Source organism: Nerophis ophidion, linkage group LG07 (assembly GCF_033978795.1).
Source record: "Nerophis ophidion isolate RoL-2023_Sa linkage group LG07, RoL_Noph_v1.0, whole genome shotgun sequence".
Taxonomy (NCBI): Eukaryota; Metazoa; Chordata; class Actinopteri; order Syngnathiformes; family Syngnathidae; genus Nerophis; species Nerophis ophidion.
Window position 1 is genome coordinate 8,161,713 of NC_084617.1, and position 20,207 is coordinate 8,181,919.

Sequence of the window (20,207 nt, forward strand, 5' to 3'; positions counted from 1 at the left end):
AAAAGCCTTGCCTGTACCGGAAGTAGCACACGATGTGCGCGTGACGTCACGGGTTGTGGAGCTCCTCACATCTGAACATTGTTTACAATCATGGCCACCAGCAGCGAGAGCGATTCGGACCGAGAAAGCGACGATTTCCCCATTAATTTGAGCGAGGATGAAAGATTTGTGGATGAGGAAAGTGAAAGTAAAAGACCAGAAAAAAAAAGACTATACAGTGGGAGCGATTGTGATGTTATTAGACACATTTACTAGGATAATTCTGGAAAATCCCTTATCTGCTTATTGTTTTAATAGTGTTTTAGTGAGATTGTAAAGTCATACCTGAAAGTCGGATGACTGCGGTGAACGCCAGTGTCTCTCAGAGAAGCTGAGAACATCGACGATAATAAAGTTCGCAACTTTTGGTCGCTAATAAAAAAGCCTTGCCTGTACCGTAAGTAGCAGACGATGTGCACGTGACGTCACGGGTTGTGGAGCTCCTCACATCTGAACATTGTTTACAATATGGCCGCCAGCAGCGAGAGCGATTCGGACCGAGAAAGCGACAATTTCCCCATTAATTTGAGTGAGGATGAAAGATTTGTGGATGAGGAAAGTGAAAGTAAAAGACTAGGAAAAAAAAGACTATACAGTGGGAGCGATTCAGATGTTATTAGACACATTTACTAGGATAATTCTGGCAAATCCCTTATCTTCTTATTGTGTTACTAGTGTTTTAGTGAGATTATATGGGCGTACCTGTACAACCTGAAGGTCGGCGCCGCACCTTTCTTCAGCACCAGTCGACGGGTGGTGGCGATGCCCATCTCTGCCCTTCACAAGGGACCCTCTTCGAAACGCGATCTTTCGAAATGATGGCTGCATAATACACTGTACTTTGTGTGTGGTCCAATCCAACCGTGTTTGCTTGACCGCTCTGTTCCATAGTAAAGCTTCATCGTCATTTTCCGGGAATGGAAACAATGAAACACCGGCTGTGTTTGTGTTGCTAAAGGCGGTCGCAATATACCGCTTCCCACCTGCAGCTTTCTTCTTTGACGTCTCCATTATTCATTGAAAAAATTGCTGAAGATTCAGCAACACAGATGGATTTATGCGATGAAAACAGACGACTTATAGCTGGGAACGATGCTGGAACAAAACGTCCTCTACAATGCGTGACATCACGCTCATGTGTCATCATACCGCGACGTTTCAGCAGGATACTTCGGCGCGAAATTTAGAATTGCAATTTAGTAAACTAAAAAGGCCGTATTGGCATGTGTTGCAATGTTAATATTTCATCATTGATATATAAACTATCAGACTGCGTGGTCGGTAGTAGTGGGTTTCAGTAGGCCTTTAAAAAGTGGCTTCGGAGCAATCAAAGCTGCTCACACGGTCACTAAGGTGGACACTATGATTGACACATCAACTTAAAGTGTATTATATTTATCCACGACAGCATTTTTGTTGTTAATTGTGAGGTGTGTCTGTTTAAATCATTTGGGTTTTTTTACAAATGATGTCAGATGTGAACAAGAGCATGTGTTGTCTTTGTGTGATGATGTAAATGAGGTGTGGTTGTATTCTATAATAAGTATGTTATGTGTTTTCTTAATTTGATTACGTGATATGGTATGATTTTATTGCATGATTTTGGTATCCCTTTCATTTAGGTAGCCTGGGCAGTGTTTCCCACAGGTCAGTCATCTATTTGTGGTGGTGAAGTGAAGTGAATTATGTTTATATAGCGCTTTTCTCTAGTGACTCAAAGCGCTTTACATAGTGAAACCCAATATCTAAGTTACATTTAAACCAGTGTGGGTGGCACTGGGAGCAGGTAATAATAATAATAATAATAATGGATTAGGGGCTTCACGGTGGCAGAGGGGTTAGTGCGTCTGCCTCACGATACGAAGGTCCTGCAGTCCTGGGTTCAAATCCAGGCTCGGGATCTTTCTGTGTGGAGTTTGCATGTTCTCCCCGTGAATGCGTGGGTTCCCTCCGGGTACTCCGGCTTCCTCCCACTTCCAAAGACATGCACCTGGGGATAGGTTGATTGGCAACACTAAATTGGCCCTAGTGTGTGAATGTTGTCTGTCTATCTGTGTTGGCCCTGCGATGAGGTGGCGACTTGTCCAGGGTGTACCCCGCCTTCCGCCCGATTGTAGCTGAGATAGGCGCCAGCGCCCCCCCGCCACCCCGAAAGGGAATAAGCGGTAGGAAATGGATGGATGGATAATGGATTAGATTTATATGGCGCTTTTCTATTATACTCAAAGCGCTCACAGAGAAGTGGGAACCCATCATTCATTCACACCAGGTGGTGGGTAAAGTGTCTTGCCCAAGGACACAACGGCAGTGACTAGGATGGCGGAAGCGGGAATCGAACCTGCAACCCTCAAGTTGCTGGCACGGCCACTCTACCAACCGAGCTATACCGCCCGTGGTGTGGTCGGGCGGCGGCGATGGCGATGACCAAGAAGACGAGGAGTAAATATTTATCAATCAATCAATCAATCAATCAATGTTTACTTATATAGCCCTAAATCACTAGTGTCTCAAAGGGCTGCACAAACCACTACCACATCCTCGGTAGGCCCACATAAGGGCAAGGAAAACTCACACCCAGTGGGACGTCGGTGACAATGAAGACTATGAGAACCTTGGAGAGGAGGAAAGCAATGGATGTCGAGCGGGTCTAACATGATACTGTGAAAGTTCAATCCATAATGGATCCAACACAGTCTCGAGAGTCCAGTCCATAGCGGATCCAACACAGCAGCGAGAGTCCCGTTCATAGCGGAGCCAGCAGGAAACCATCCCAAGCGGAGGCGGATCAGCAGCGCAGAGATGTCCCCAGCCGATACACAGGCAAGCAGTACATGGCCACCGGATCGGACCGGACCCCCTCCACAAGGGAGAGTGGGACATAGGAGAAAAAGAAAAGAAACGGCAGATCAACTGGTCTAAAAAGGGAGTCTATTTAAAGGCTAGAGTATACAAATGAGTTTTAAGGTGAGACTTAAATGCTTCTACTGAGGTGGCATCTCGAACTGTTACCGGGAGGGCATTCCAGAGTACTGGAGCCCGAACGGAAAATGCTCTATAGCCCGCAGACTTTTTTTGGGCTTTGGGAATCACTAATAAGCCGGAGTCCTTTGAACGCAGATTTCTTGCCGGGACATATGGTACAATACAATCGGCAAGATAGGATGGAGCTAGACCGTGTAGTATTTTATACGTAAGTAGTAAAACCTTAAAGTCACATCTTAAGTGCACAGGAAGCCAGTGCAGGTGAGCCAGTACAGGCGTAATGTGATCAAACCTTCTTGTTCTCTTCAAAAGTCTAGCAGCCGCATTTTGTACCAACTGTAATCTTTTAATGCTAGACATGGGGAGACCCGAAAATAATACGTTACAGTAATCGAGACGAGGCGTAACAAACGCATGGATAATGATCTCAGCGTCTTTAGTGGACAGAATGGAGCGATTTATATACATATTTAAATAATATTTATATATTTATGTAATATGTAACTACAAGCTACATTCACAGACAGAGTCCCATTGCGTTTTTGAGCGGTCGAGCGAGTCAAAAGCTGGAAAAAAAGAAAAAAACAAACCCGCCTTCCGCCCGATTGTAGCTGAGATAGGCGCCAGCGCCCCCCGCCACCCCGAAAGGGAATAAGCGGTAGGAAATGGATGGATGGATGGATATTTTTTTATTTGTGGCGGCCATAATTCTTTCATAAATGAATGTGTGGGAAACCCTGCAGATGGAAATGAGCTATTTAGCTATAATCTTGCACAGAACATATCTGTCTTTGAGTTCACTGTTTCTGTGCATTGTCCCTTCAAATAAAGACTAAACTATGAAGTGGTGTCGCTATGGCAACGATACACTCAACACAGTTGCATGGGTACTCTCTGGTGGGCGCGTGCAGGGTTACCATCCCCGCCAGGGATACACGCGCTCGACCCCCCAGCGTGCAAATACTCTCTTCCAACTGCACCGAGACGTCAACATGTCCTCTTGAGTGGAAGACGGTCATCTTTTGCACTATTTAACGCCGGTGATGGCAGCCATTTAGTTCCATCACTGCACAAATGACCCTCTTAGAGTGCGGCGTGTAAACAAACAGCAGCAGAAATGGAAGCCCTGCAGAGTTCTTTAGCAGCATTTTGTTTTTCTCTCCAGGTCTAACTTAAAAACCTACTGAAAGCCACTACTACCCACCACGCAGTCTGATAGTTTATATATCAATGATGAAATATTAACATTGCAACACATGCCAATACGGCCGCTTTTAGTTTACTAAATTGCAATTTTAAATTTCCCGCAGAGTTTACTGTTGAAAACGTCGCGTAAAATGACGCCTGTTTGTGACGTCTCGGGTTGTAGCGGACATATTAGCCCAGCACCACTTACAGCTAAAAGTAGTCTCTTTTCATCGCATAATTACACCGTAATTTGGACATCTGTGTTGCCGAATCTTTTGCAATTTGTTCAATTAATAATGGAGACGTCAAAGAAGAATGCTGTTGGTGGAAAGCGGTGGATTGCAGCTGACTTTAGCAACCGAAACACAGCCTCCCTTGGAGACACTGGCGGTCACCACACCCGTGGCCGCACCCCTCCGACTTTCAGGTTGTACAGGTACGACCATATAATCTAACTAAAACACTAGTAACACAATAAGCAGATAAGGGATTTTCCAGAATTATCCTAGTAAATGTGTCTAATAACATCTGCATCGCTCCCACTGCCGTCTTTTTTTTTTTTTGTAGTCCTTCACTCTAACCTTCCTCATCCACAAATCTTTCATGCTGTTGGTAGAAAGCGGTGGATTGCAGCTGCCTTTAACACCGAAACACAGCCGGTGTTTCTTTGTTTGTTGTGAAGCTTTAACCCAGAGCGGTCTAGCGAACATGTTTCTCTACGTCAACCAGCAAGGTTTTGGATGGGGAAATTGTGATATTAAGTCGGCTCTTACCGGAGACTTCAGTGGATTATGGGACCTCCTCCTGTAGCTGTCAAAAAGGCAGCTGTGGTCTTGGCTCCTCGGCTTCTCTGAGAGACACTGGCGTTCGCCGCAGCCATCCGACTTTCAGGTATGACTTTACAATCTCACTAAAACACTATTAAAACAATAAGCAGATGAGGGATCTTCCAGAATTATCCTTGGGGCGGCCGTGCCAGAAACCTGAGGGTTGCAAGTTCGCTTCCCACCTATTGACATCCAAATCGCTGCCGTTGTGTTGCTCACACTGGTGAATGAATGATGAATGAATGATTGGTGGTGGTCGGAGGGGCCGTAGGCGCAAACTGGCAGCCACGCTTCCGTCAGTCTACCCCAGGGCTGCTGTGGCTACAGATGTAGCTTACCACCACCAGGTGTGAATGAATGATGGGTTCACACTTCACTGTGAGCGCTTTGAGTATGTAACAATAGAAAAGCGCGATATTAATCTAATCCATTATTATATATATATATATATATATATATATATATATATATAAATAAGGCCCTGCTTATTTCAGTAAGACAATGCCAAGCCACATTCAGCACGTGTTACAACAGCGTGGCTTCGTAAAAAAAAGAGTGCGGGTACTTTCCTGGCCCGCCTGCAGTCCAGACCTGTCTCCCATGGAAAATGTGTGGCGCATTATGAAGCGTAAAATACGACAGCGGAGACCCCGGACTGTTGAACGACTGAAGCTCTACATAAAACAAGAATGGGAAAGAATTCCACTTTCAAAGCTTTAACAATTAGTTTCCTCAGTTCCCAAACGTTTATTGAGTGTTGTTAAAAGAAAAGGTGATGTAACACAGTGGTGAACATGCCCTTTCCCAACTACTTTGGCACATGTTGCAGCCATGAAATTCTAAGTTAATTATTTTTTGCAAAAAAAAATGAGTGTGAACATTAAATATGTTGTTTTTGTAGTGCATTCAACTGAATATGGGTTGAAAAGGATTTGCAAATCATTGTATTCTGTTTATATTTACATCTAACACAATTTCCCAACTCATATGGAAACGGGGTTTGTACCTTTCAGCATTAATGGTGCCTTCACAGATGTGTAAGTTACCCATGCCTCGGGCACTAATGCACCCCCATACCATCACAGATGCTGGCTTTTGGGCCCTGCGTTGAGGCGGCGACTTGTCCAGGGTGTACCCCGCCTTCCGCCCAATTGAAGCTGAGATAGGCGCCAGCGCCCCCCGCGACCCCAAAAGGGAATAAGCGGTAGAAAATGGATGGATGGATGGATGCTGGCTTTTGAACTTTGCGTGCACCAATTATGCATAGAGATGGTCTAAAAAATTATTATAAATTTTTTATTTATTTGTCAAAAAAATAAAATAATTCGATGTTTGAAAATTGAAAAAAAAAGGGATTCAAATGTGAGAAACATTTTTTAGCACCAATAATTATTATATAGCATTTGATAGTAAAAATAACAATAACTACTTAAATATCAATCAATCAATCAATGTTTACTTATATAGCCCTAAATCACTAGTGTCTCAAAGGGCTGCACAAACCACCACGACATCCTCGGTAGGCCCACATAAGGGCAAGGAAAACTCACACCCAGTGGGATATCGGTGACAATGATGACTATGAGAACCTTGGAGAGGAGGAAAGCAATGGATGTCGAGCGGGTCTAACATGATACTGTGAAAGTTCAATCCACAATGGATCCAACACAGTCGCGAGAGTCCAGTCCAAAGCGGATCCAACACAGCAGCGAGAGTCCCGTTCACAGCGGAGCCAGCAGGAAACCATCCCAAGCGGAGGCGGATCAGCATCACAGAGATGTCCCCAGCCGCTACACAGGCAAGCAGTACATGGCCACCGGATCGGACCGGACCCCCTCCACAAGGGAGAGTGGGACATAGAAGAGCCCCATATCTGCTTGTCACCTGGACTTATGATTTCAAAGCAAGTTATCCTTCAATTTGTACGTACAAAAATCAAATAACCAAATGCATAGATAATAATATAATGATTATACTTTTATATTCTTACATTCACTGTTTTAAGCGGCCCTCTGAGGGCGGCCTCGACTGCCATGTGGCCCTCCATGAAAACAAGTCTAATGTAAAGTCAACCTATTTTTCCTCTCTACTGGTACTTGGAGTTATTTTAAGAATGCATACTTCATACTCACTCTTTTTTCCGAAGCATCCCCTGACTTCAAGCGAATCCCCTTCTTCCCCCTTCCCCCCCAACTGCATGGTTACACGGTCGCCGACATGCAGTCCGCTCGCATTCTCCCATGTGTCAGACAAGGAAGCAGCGCTAATAGAAAGTCAATTAGAGTCCATTGTTGCGGCGGACGTATGAATTCGCGGCTTCGGCGAAACGTCACGTAGGACCGTTAACCCCTCCCCCCTGAGTCACAGAACCACAGCGAGGGGGTCAGATCACGTCAAGATGGAACCTACGTTGCTGTCAACTTCAGTCACGACGTGCTAATGCTGACAATGAGCCTAAAAATGGAGATTGGAGATGGCAGGGTGGGGTTCATGTCATCTAACATCTAACCTCAACCCCTTTGAATTTGGCACAGACAGACCGTAACGGATAGACTTGTTTTTATCCAAAAATGGGGGACATTTCCTTGTTCCAGTGCAAGTTTTTACCTACAGTAACAGAAGTAAAACGTAATGAAAATGAAAAAAAATTGTAATAAATTGCACACTAACATGTTGTCAGGTTCAAACACTGATGACATCTATGAAACAGACGAGAAGCAAGGAATCATGCAGAGACAGAGTTCAATTTGGCACAATGAGGAGATACGTGTGTTGAGATGTATTCTAATTACAGATTCAAACTATGTTCTAAATGTCCAGCCAGATTCATGCTTGTCAGGTTCAAACACTGATGATATATTTTAAACAGCATAGAAGCAAGGAATCATGCAGAGATAAGAGTTCAATTTGGCTCAATGAGGAGACACATGTGGTGAGATGTGTTCTATATACAGATTCAAACTATGTTCTAAATGTCCAGCCAGATTTATACTTGTCAGGTTCAAACACTGATGATATCTTTTAAACAGCATAGAAGCAAGGAATCATGCAGAGACAGAGTTCAATTTGGCTCAATGAGGAGACACGTGTGTTGAGATGAATTCTAGTTACAGATCCAAACTACATTCTAAAAGTCCAGCCAGATTTATGCATATCAGGTTCAAACACTGATGACATCTATGAAACAGACGAGAAGCAAGGAATCATGCAGAGACAAGAGTTCAATTTGGCACAATGAGGAGACACGTGTGTTGGGCTGTATTCTAGTTACAGATCCAAACTGCGTTCTAGAAGTCCAGGCAGATTTATGCTTGTTAGGTTCAAACACTGATGACATCTATGAAACAGACAAGAAGCAAGGAATCATGCAGAGACAAGAGTTCAATATGGCTCAATGAGAAGAGACGTGTTTTGGGCTGTATTCTAGTTGCAGATTCAAACTATGTTCTAAAAGTCTGGCCAGATTTATGCTTGTCAGGTTCAAACACTGATGACATCTATGAAACAGACGAGAAGCAAGGAATCATGCAGAGACAAGAGTTCAATTTGGCTCAATGAGAAGAGACGTGTTTTGGGCTGTATTCTAGTTGCAGATTCAAACTATGTTCTAAAAGTCCGGCCAGATTTATGCTTGTCGGGTTCAAACACTGCTGATATTTTTAAACAGACGAGAAACAAGGAATCATGCAGAGACAAGAGTTCAATTTGGCTCAATGAGGAGACATGTGTTTAGGGCTGTATTTGTAACTATGTTCTAAAAGTGCAGCCAGATTTATGCTTTTCAGGTTCAAACACTGATGACATCTATGAAACAGACGAGAAGCAAGGAATCATGCAGAGACAAGAGTTCAATTTGGCTCAATGAGGAGACACGTGTGTTGGGCTGTATTCTAGTTACAGATCCAAACTACGTTCTAAAAGTCCAGCCAGATTTATGCTTGTCAAGTTCAAACACTGATGATATCTTTTAAACAGACGAGAAGCAAGGAATCATGCAGAGACAAGAGTTCAATTTGGCTCAATGAGGAGACACGTGTTTTGGGACGTACTCTAGTTGCAGATTCAAACTACGTTCTAAAAGTCCAGCCAGATTCATGCTTGTCAGGTTCAAACACTGATGATATTTTTAAACAGACGAGAAACAAGGAATCATGCAGAGACAAGAGTTCAATTTGGCTCAATGAGAAGAGACGTGTTTTGGGGCTGTATTCTAGTTGCAAATTCAAACTATGTTCTAAATGTCCAGCCGGATTTATGCTTGTCGGGTTCAAACACTGCTGATATTTTTAAACAGACGAGAAACAAGGAATCATGCAGAGACAAGAGTTCAATTTGGCTCAATGAGAAGAGACGTGTTTTGGGGCTGTATTCTAGTTGCAAATTCAAACTATGTTCTAAATGTCCAGCCGGATTTATGTTTGTCAGGTTCAAACACTGATGACATCTATGAAACAGACGAGGCGCAAGGAATCATGCAGAGACAAGAGTTCAATTTAGCTCAATGAGAAGCGACGTGTTTTGGGCTGTATTCTAGTTGCAGATTCAAACTATGTTCTAAATGTCCAGCCGGATTTATGCGTGTCAGGTTCAAACACTGATGACATCTATGAAACAGACAAGAAGCGAGGAATCATGCAGAGACAGAGTTCAATTTGGCTCAGTGAGGAGACACTTGTTTTGGGATGTATTCTAGTTGCAGATTCAAACTACGTTCTAAAAGTCCGGCCAGACTTATACTTGTCAGGTTCAAACACTGATGACATCGATTAAACAGACGAGAAGCAAGGAATCATGCAGAGACAAGAGTTCAATTTGGCTAAATGAGGAGACACTTGTTTTGGGATGTATTCTAGTTGCAGATTCAAACTACGTTCTAAAGGTCCTGCCAGATTTATGCTTGTTAGGTTCAAACACTGATGACATCTATGAAACAGACAAGAAGCGAGGAATCATGCAGAGACAAGAGTTCAATTTGGCTAAATGAGGAGACACTTGTTTTGGGATGTATTCTAGTTACCAATTCAAACTATGTTCTAAAAGTCCAGCAAGATTTATGCTTGTCAGGTTCAAACACTGATGCCATCTATTAAAACGGACGCGAAGCAAGGAATCATGCCGAGACAGAATTCAATTTGGCTCATTGAGGAGACACGTGTTTTGGGCTGTATTCTAGTTGCAGATTCAAACTACGTTCTAAAAGTCTGGCCAGACTTATACTCGTCAGGTTCAAACACTGATGACATCTATGAAACAGACGAGAAGCAAGGAATCATGCAGAGACAGAGTTAAATTTGGCACAATGAGGAGACACGTGTTTTGGGCTGTATTGTAGTTACAGATCCAAACTACGTTCTAAAAGTCCAGCCCACGTACTTCCTCTATTTCTTTGGAAGGTCTCCGTTACATCACTGAAGCAGTCGCTAAAGGAAGGGGGTAATCTCGACAACTCCAGTTAGACACAATATAGGATTGTACAAAAATGCAAATGTGTTGACGCTGGTGCAATCGCCCCGTCTCTGCTTTGCCTGCGTTTCAGTACCCGATGTTCGGCCTTGGCAGTCAGCAGGCCGAGTCTGGACACAACACTGATAGAAACGGCTGGATTGCCAGCTTTGCACAGATACAAAAATACAAATAATAACTATAGCAACGGCCCTTCAGCATAAAGTTGTGTGATAATAAATATACATGTTTATTCTAACACAGGGGTAGGGAACCTATGGCTCTAGAGCCAGATGTGGCTCTTTTGATGACTGCATCTGGCTCTCTGATAAATCTTAGCTGACAATGCTTAACACGAATAATTCCGCTGGAATTCACAGTGCTAAAAATAACGTTGAAAATATAAAACATTCTCATGCATTTAAATCCATCCGTCCGTTTTCTACAGCACCTGTTCAAGAAGTCGCATTAATGGTAAGAAGTATTTAATGTCACGATGGGGGGGGGGTCGTTCTCCCAGGAAGGCAGACAGACTACTCGGGACATGGCGTTTAGGTAAAAACCTGACTTAATTTAAACAAAAAAAAAGATCCAAACCAAAATGGCTCACAGCGGAGGCACAACTTGGGCTAAGGAAGAAAGCTAACGCATAAAAAGACTATGAACATAAATCATACAAAACTATGGCAAGGCATGAAACAAGTCAGCACAGAGCAAGAAAAGATCACAGTGACTGACTGGCAAAGACAAGCTTAAATACTGCCTCTGTTTAGTGCTCGGGAAGCAGGTGAGCGGGCATTTTGTCCATCAGAGACAGGTGGACAAAATGAGTAACCAAGGAAACCAGACAAGGGAGTGGAAAAAAACAGGAACTTAAAGAGTCCAAAAGACATACAAAAACATGATCAACAGACATGACATTTGATTTATTATTGGTTAGCTTCAGAATTACAATGTTATTAAAAAGAATAAGAGACTTATTATACTCTGAAAATGTTGGTCTTACTTAAAAATGCACACATTTAGTTTTATTTAGTGTTAAAAAATATGATATGGCTCTCACGGAAATTAATTTGGAAATATTTGGCTTTCATGGCTCTCTCAGCCAAAAAGGTTCCCGACCCCTGTTCTAACACATGTATAGATAAAAAATTAAATAGAACAAAAAGCACGAACATTCGTACTGTACACCATGAACAAGGATCAGAACAAGCAGTTCAGGACAATCATATACTGTGTCACATTTGTACTTGGAAGCTGGAATTTCAGAGTTCCCTAGTCAGAAGTTTTGACTGCAACGCTCTCCGAGATTGGATTTTCTACTCGGAACGTGGTAGAGTATTTACCACCTGGCTTTCAAAGTTGTCTGCTTTGAGTGTAGACAATAAGAACAGCTCCTGAAATCTCAGTTCTTAGTACTTTTGACTAGTTTTTGTTGCATTATATCAGCTGTATTGTGGGATGTATGTATGTAGCAACGCATTGTAGCGCCTGGTTCAACCCCTGCTTTTCTTCTGTCACGGCCGGGACTCGAACCTGGGACGTTTGGCAAAAGAGACGAGCGTGCTAGCTACTGAGCTAATAGCCTGGGCTATCAACCCGATAGCCAGCACTGCTCTTGAGATTGTCGAGGAATGAGGTGTACCAACGCACACATGGCCCAGCCACAGAGGCTGATCCTGTTAGGTTTATATACAGTGGGGCAAAAAAGTATTTAGTCAGCCAGCGATTGTTCAAGTTCTCCCACTTAAAATGATGTCAGAGGTCTGTAATTTTCATCATAGGTACACTTCAGCTGTGAGAGACAGAATGTGGAAAAAAAAATCCAGGAATTCACATTGTAGGAATTTTAAATAATTTATTTGTAAATTATGGTGGAAAATATGTATTTAGTCACTTCGAACAAGGAAGATCTCTGGCTCTCCCAGAGCTTCTTTAAGAAGCTCTTCTGTCCTCCACTCGTTACCTGTATTAATGGCACTTGTTTGAACTCGTTATCCGTATAAAAGACACCTGTCCACAGCCTCAAACAGTCAGACTCCAAACTCCACTGTAGCCAAGACCAAAGAGCTGTCAAACAACACCAGGAAAATAATTGTAGACCTGCACCACACCGGGAAGAGTGAATCTACAATAGGCACGCAGCTTGGTGCGAATAAATCAACTGTGTGAGCAATTTTTAGAAAATGGAAGACATACAAGACCACTGATAATCTCCCTCGATCTGGGGCTCCACGCAAGATCTCATCCCGTGGGGTCAAAATGATCATAAGAACGGTGAGCAAAAATCCCAGAACCACACGGGGGGACCTGGTGAATGATCTGCAGAGAGCTGGGACCAAAGTAACAAAGGTTGCCATCAGTAACACACTACGCTGACAGGGAATCAAATGCTGCAGTGCCAGACGTGTCCCCCTGTCTAAGCCAGTGCATGTCCAGGCCCGTCTGAAGTTTGCCGGAGAGCACATGGGAGAATGGCGTAGTGGGTAGAGCGGCCGTGCCAGAAACCTGAGGGTCGCAGGTTCGCTTCCCACCTATTGACATTTTAAAAAATCGCTGCCGTTGTGTCCTTGGCCAGGACACTTCACCCTTTCCCCCGGTGCCGCTCACACTGGTGAATGAATGATGAATGAATGATTGGTGGTGGTCGGAGGGGCCGTAGGCACAGACTGGCAGCCACGCTTCCGTCAATCTACCCCAGGGCAGCTGTGGCTACAGATGTAGCTTACCACCACCACTGTGTGAATGAATGATGGGTTCCAACTTCTCTGTGAGCGCTTTGAGTATCTAACAATAGAAAAGCGCAATATAAATCCAATCCATTATTATTATTATTATTAATGCCGTGGTCAGATGAAACCAAAATAGAACTTTTTGCTATAAACTCAACTCGTCGTGTTTGGAGGAAGAAGAATACTGAGTTGCATCCCAAGAACACCATACCTACTGTGAAGCATGGGGGTGGAAACATCATGCTTTGGGGCTGTTTTTCTGCCGAGGGGACAGGACGATTGATCCGTGTTAAGGAAAGAATGAGATTGGGGAGATTTTGAGCCAAAACCTCCTTCCATCAGTGAGAGCTTTGAATGGTTGACCAAATACTTATTTTCCAACATAATTTCGTTAAAATTTCTACTATGTAAATTCCTGGATTTTTTTTTCCCCACATTCTGTCTCTCACAGTTGAAGTGTACCTATGATGAAAATGACAGACCTCTGTCATCATTTTAAGTGGGAGAACTTGCACAATCGGTGGCTGACTAAATACTTTTTTGCCCCACTGTATATGTTTAGGCTTCACGGTGGCAGAGGGGTTAGTGCGTCTGCCTCACAATACGAAGGTCCTGCAGTCCTGGGTTCAAATCCAGGCTCGAGATCTTTCTGTGTGGAGTTTGCATGTTCTCCCCGTGACTGCGTGGGTTCCCTCCGGGTACTCCGGCTTCCTCCCACTTCCAAAGACATGCACCTGGGGATAGGTTGATTGGCAACACTAAAATTGGCCCTAGTGTGTGAATGTTGTCTGTCTATCTGTGTTGGCCCTGCGATGAGGTGGCGACTTGTCCAGGGTGTACCCCGCCTTCCGCCCGATTGTAGCTGAGATAGGCGCCAGCGCCCCCCGCGACCCCGAAAGGGAATAAGCGGTAGAAAATGGATGGGATGGATGTATATGTTTATGTATCCTGCCTCGAAAGGAAATAATATTTGCCTTGGTGCCCTAAAATATGAGCCCTTCTTTAAGGCAACACTTGCCTTGACCTTAAAAAGTAAAAATTCGAGGCCCGCCGGTATATTTACACAAGCAATGTTATCTTGGATTCAAATAGGAAAATCCAAGAAATCAGCAAAAGATCCAAAGAAATCGAAGTCCAGTCGCATTGTGTCTTTATGGTCATTGTGCTTATTTCCACGGCACCGCATTGAATGACACCCACTAAGCGGCGGCAGGACGCCACGGTAATCCCCCCCCCCCTCCCCCGTGTTGACAGTCGTCACACACTCGCCGACATCAGAGGCGGCCGAGCGACACGCTCTCAAGTCAAGAACAAGATGCTCGCCCTCATCCTCGCAAATAAACATGCGGCGCTGCCAAAGCCATTTCACATTGTGACAAAAAGGCGACAGTCCACTAATCTATGAATAGGCCACCGGTGACAAATGTTATCTCCGTGTGGCATAGCGGGTTCAAACCCATCCAGCACCCCCGACCGGTGCTGAGATTATGTCACCATAATCCCCAAGCAGGCCTTTTGTAGCCTGGATGGGCAGGTGATGCATGTGTGAGCAAAGAGCAGTGCAAGGGCAGCGAGGAGAAATGGTGATTTATTCCAGGGGGGACAAGACGGCTTTGGACGGGCATATTGTCATATTGTCCCTGCAGTTTGGAGGCCGCGATGGTGCAAAAATCCATCCATCATCCATCCATCATCTTCCGCTTATCCGAGGTCGGGTCGCGGGGGCAACAGCCTAAGCAGGGAAACCCAGACTTCCCTCTCCCCAGCCACTTCGTCTAGCTCTTCCCAGGCCAGCCGGGAGACATAGTCTTCCCAACGTGTCCTGGGTCTTCCCCGTGGCCTCCTACCGGGAGGCGTTCGGGTGGCATCCTGACCAGATGCCCGAACCACCTCATCTGGCTCCTCTCCATGTGAAGGAGCAGCGGCTTTACTTTGAGTTCCTCCCGGATGGCAGAACTTCTCACCCTATCTCTAAGGGAGAGCCCCGCCACACTGCGGAGGAAACTCATTTCGGCCGCTTGTAGCCGTGATCTTATCCTTTCGGTCATGACCCAAAGCTCATGACCATAGGTGAGGATGGGAACGTAGATCGACCGGTAAATTGAGAGCTTTGCCTTCCGGCTCAGCTCCTTCTTCACCACAACGGATCGATACAACGTCCGCATTACTGAAGACGCCGCACCGATCCGCCTGTCGATCTCACGATCCACTCTTCCCCCACTCGTGAACAAGACTCCTAGGTACTTGAACTCCTCCGCTTGGGGCAGGGTCTCCTCCCCAACCCGGAGATGGCACTCCACCCTTTTCCGGGCGAGAACCATGGACTCGGACTTGGAGGTGCTGATTCTCATTCCGGTCGCTTCACACTCGGCTGCGAACCGTGCAAAAATACTCTGCGTTTTAACTGCATCAGATAGCTCTTTTCATTGCACGGACAGTAAGCCAACGTATGTTTTTGTATGTCCAGGGGTGTCCAAAGTGCGGCCCGGGGGGCCGTTTGCGGCCAGCAGGTAATTTTTTTTAAATTACATTTAAAAAATACCATTTCAAAATGTAATAAAAAGTGATATAAAAGAGCTAACGGGTGAAATGTAACAATGTTGCAATGTTGACTCTAATAACACAAAGCAGGCTGTTTCTTTCTTCAAAAAAATAATAATGAATCAAAATCAATGTCATTATGAGTTATTGAGCTATTCAAGGCTCCAATTACGCCGCTTTAAATATTCCACTTTCAGATATTTTTCGAGGAAAATGTTGCATATTTTGTGTTTGCCGTATAAAAAACTGAGCTGTTTTTTTTTTTAAAGAAGGGCCTAAAAACTAAAAAAAAACATAAACAACAATAAAACTTATAATTGACGGATAGATCTGACGAACCACTGGAAGCGGAGGTGGCATGGGAACCACTGTAGGGCGAAGGTGGCATTGGGCGAACTGGAGGCAAAGGTGGCATTGGACGCACTGGAGGCGAAGGTGGCACAGGAATCCCTGGAGGCGAAGGTGGCATTGGACACACTGAAGGCGAAGGTGGCACTGGACGCACTGGAGGCGAAGGTGGCACAGGAACCCCTGGAGGCGAAGGTGGCATGGGACGCCCTGGAGGCGAAGGTGGCATTGGATGCACTGGAGGCGAAGGTGGCATTGGACGCACTGGAGGCGAAGATGGCATGGGACGCACTGGAGGCGAAGGTGGCATTGGACACACTGGAGGCGAAGGTGACATGGGACGCACTGGAGGCGAAGGTGGCACTGGATGCACTGGAGGCGAAGGTGGGATGGGAACCACTGGAGGCCAAGGTGGTATTGGGAACCACCGGAGGCGAAGGTGGCATTGGGAACCACCGGAGGCGAAGGTGGCATTGGGAACCACCGGAGGCGAAGGTGGCATTGGGAACCACTGGAGGCCAAGGTGGCATTGGGAACCACTGGAGGCCAAGGTGGCATTGGGAACCACTGGAGGCCAAGGTGGCATTGGGAACCACTGGAGACCAAGGTGGCATTGGGAACCACTGGAGGCCAAGGTGGCATTGGGAACCACTAAGCCAAGGTGGCATGAGACGCACTGGAGGTGAAGGTGGCATGGGAACCACTGGAGGCCAAGGTGGCATGGGAACCACTGGAGGCGAATGTGGCATGGGGACCACTTGAGGCGAATGTGGCATGGGGACCACTTGAGGCGAAGGTGGCATGGGGACCAGTGGAGGCGACGGTGGCATGGGAACCACTTGAGGCCAAGGTGGCATGGGAGCACTGGAGGCCAAGATGGTATTGGACGCACTGGAGGCCAAGATGGTATTGGACGCACTGGAGGCCAAGATGGCATTGGACGCACTGGAGGCCAAGATGGCGTGGGACGCACTGGAGGCGAAGGCGGCATTGGACGCACTGGGGACAAAGGTGGTGTGGGACGCACTGGAGGCGAAGATGGTGTGGGACTCACTGGAGGCGAAGGTGGCATGGGGAACCACTGGAGGCCAAGGTGGCATGGGAACCACTGGAGGTGAAGGTGGCATTGGGAACCACTGGAGGCCAAGGTGGCATGGGAGCACTGGAGGCCAAGATGGTATTGGATGCACTGGAGGCCAAGATGGCATTGGACGCACTGGAGGCGAAGATGGCGTGGGACGCACTGGAGGCGAAGGCGGCATTGGACGCACTGGGGACAAAGGTGGTGTGGGACGCACTGTAGGCGAAGGTGGCATTGGACGCACTGGGGGCGAAGGTGGCATTGGACGCACTGGGGGCGAAGGTGGCATGGGTAACCACTGAAGGCGAAGGTGGCATGGGGAACCACTTGAGGTGAAGGTGGCATTGGGAACCACTGGAGGCCAAGGTGGCATGGGAACCACTGGAGGTGAAGGTGGCATTGGGAACCACTGGAGGCCAAGGTGGCATGGGAGCACTGGAGGCCAAGATGGTATTGGACGCACTGGAGGCCAAGATGGCATTGGACGCACTGGAGGCCAAGATGGCATTGGACGCACTGGAGGCCAAGATGGCGTGGGACGCACTGGAGGCGAAGGCGGCATTGGACGCACTGGGGACAAAGGGGGTGTGGGACGCACTGGAGGCAAAGATGGTGTGGGACGCACTGGAGGCGAAGGTGGCATTGGACGCACTGGGGGCGAAGGTGGCATGGGACGCACTGGAGACAAAGATGGTGTGGGACGCACTGGAGGCGAAGGTGGCATGGGACGCACTGGAAGCGAAGGTGGCATGGGACGCACTGGAGACAAAGATGGTGTGGGACGCACTGGAGGCGAAGGTGGCATTGGACGCACTGGGGACAAAGGTGGTGTGGGACGCACTGGAGGCGAAGATGGTGTGGGACTCACTGGAGGCGAAGGTGGCATGGGGAACCACTGGAGGCCAAGGTGGCATGGGAACCACTGGAGGTGAAGGTGGCATTGGGAACCACTGGAGGCCAAGGTGGCATGGGAGCACTGGAGGCCAAGATGGTATTGGATGCACTGGAGGCCAAGATGGCATTGGACGCACTGGAGGCGAAGATGGCGTGGGACGCACTGGAGGCGAAGGCGGCATTGGACGCACTGGGGACAAAGGTGGTGTGGGACGCACTGTAGGCGAAGGTGGCATTGGACGCACTGGGGGCGAAGGTGGCATTGGACGCACTGGGGGCGAAGGTGGCATTGGACGCACTGGGGGCGAAGGTGGCATGGGTAACCACTGAAGGCGAAGGTGGCATGGGGAACCACTTGAGGTGAAGGTGGCATTGGGAACCACTGGAGGCCAAGGTGGCATGGGAACCACTGGAGGTGAAGGTGGCATTGGGAACCACTGGAGGCCAAGGTGGCATGGGAGCACTGGAGGCCAAGATGGTATTGGACGCACTGGAGGCCAAGATGGCATTGGACGCACTGGAGGCCAAGATGGCATTGGACGCACTGGAGGCCAAGATGGCGTGGGACGCACTGGAGGCGAAGGCGGCATTGGACGCACTGGGGACAAAGGGGGTGTGGGACGCACTGGAGGCAAAGATGGTGTGGGACGCACTGGAGGCGAAGGTGGCATTGGACGCACTGGGGGCGAAGGTGGCATGGGACGCACTGGAGACAAAGATGGTGTGGGACGCACTGGAGGCGAAGGTGGCATGGGACGCACTGGAAGCGAAGGTGGCATGGGACGCACTGGAGACATAGATGGTGTGGGACGCACTGGAGACATAGATGGTGTGGGACGCACTGGAGGCGAAGGTGGCATTGGACGCACTGGGGGCAAGGGTGGCTTGGGAACCACTGGAGGCCAAGGTGGCATTGGACGCACTGGGGGCGAAGGTGGCACTGGAGGCTAAGGTGGGGTGTCAGACCCACTGGAGGCTGAAGGTGACTTGATAACAACTGGAGAAGAAGGTGGCATTGGAACCACTAGAGGCGGCACTGAAAGATGTTGAATGGGTAAAGGCAGGAAACACCAGCAAAAGTCGATCCCGTCCATCGCTGCTTGCAGCTTAAATTTTTTTTGTAATGCCGTGTCAGCATATTGTCTTACAAAATTGCCAGTGATATCGAATCGTTCCCATTTATTTTTTCTGTGCGATTCCCGACTAAAATAAATGCAAAGAGTACAAATAGTGTATAAGTGCCATAATTGTGGCCCCGACCCCCAGAGGGAGCATAACTTTCTGTGAAAAGCCTCTTTTAATTGACCACTACAGAAGTATTGATAAGTTAAAAGCATTTACTTTCTACGCACCCCCGCCCCAACCATCCCTTCCCCAAGGAGACATTAAGGAAACTCCCAAGTTTACTCGCACTTCCAGGGGAGGGGGGCGGGTAGGAACAAACACCGCAAGTGTGAGTTAATTGGGCTCGCTTTGCATCTTTCATTGCAACGACGACGTCGCCTCGGCCGGGGGGTGGGGGGGTCAACGGCGGGGGGCTGCCGACTAATTGCTCGGCGCCTGGTTCGGGGGGAGGGACGGGTTCGGGGGAATTCATCGCCGGACGCTCAAGGACGGGCCGGGCCGGGCGAGATGTCCAGAAATAAGACGGGATTAATTGAAAATCTTAATTACTTTCCGAGGGCATAAACATCTCAATATCAATTAAAATGAGTTTGCGGTGCAGTGGGGAGGATATGAGGTGCAGCAGTTAATTAGATGGAGAGACTGACGGCTGAACTCCGTGTAAAGCCCCTCAATTGAACGGCTATGATTTAAAGCTAATGAATAATACATGCCCAGCTTTGGGCTTAACACTTTTTTTTTTTTTTTTTTTTTCCAGCATTTTCACCTGTAATGTGTCACCAAATTCAAAGTTGAACGAACAAAGTTGAAGGTTAGATTAGATAACGCAAAGTATAGTCGGGGCCCTAATTCGAGTTCCTTTTAAATTATAGGAGCGCATATTAAGCAGCGTTATATGACGGAGGCCGACGGGGGAAATAATATCCTCCAGCCGCCTCGCCCGGGGCTGCGCGGTTGACTGGACAGATAAAAAAAAAAAAAAAATGGATGAGGAAATGTTTTTAAAGG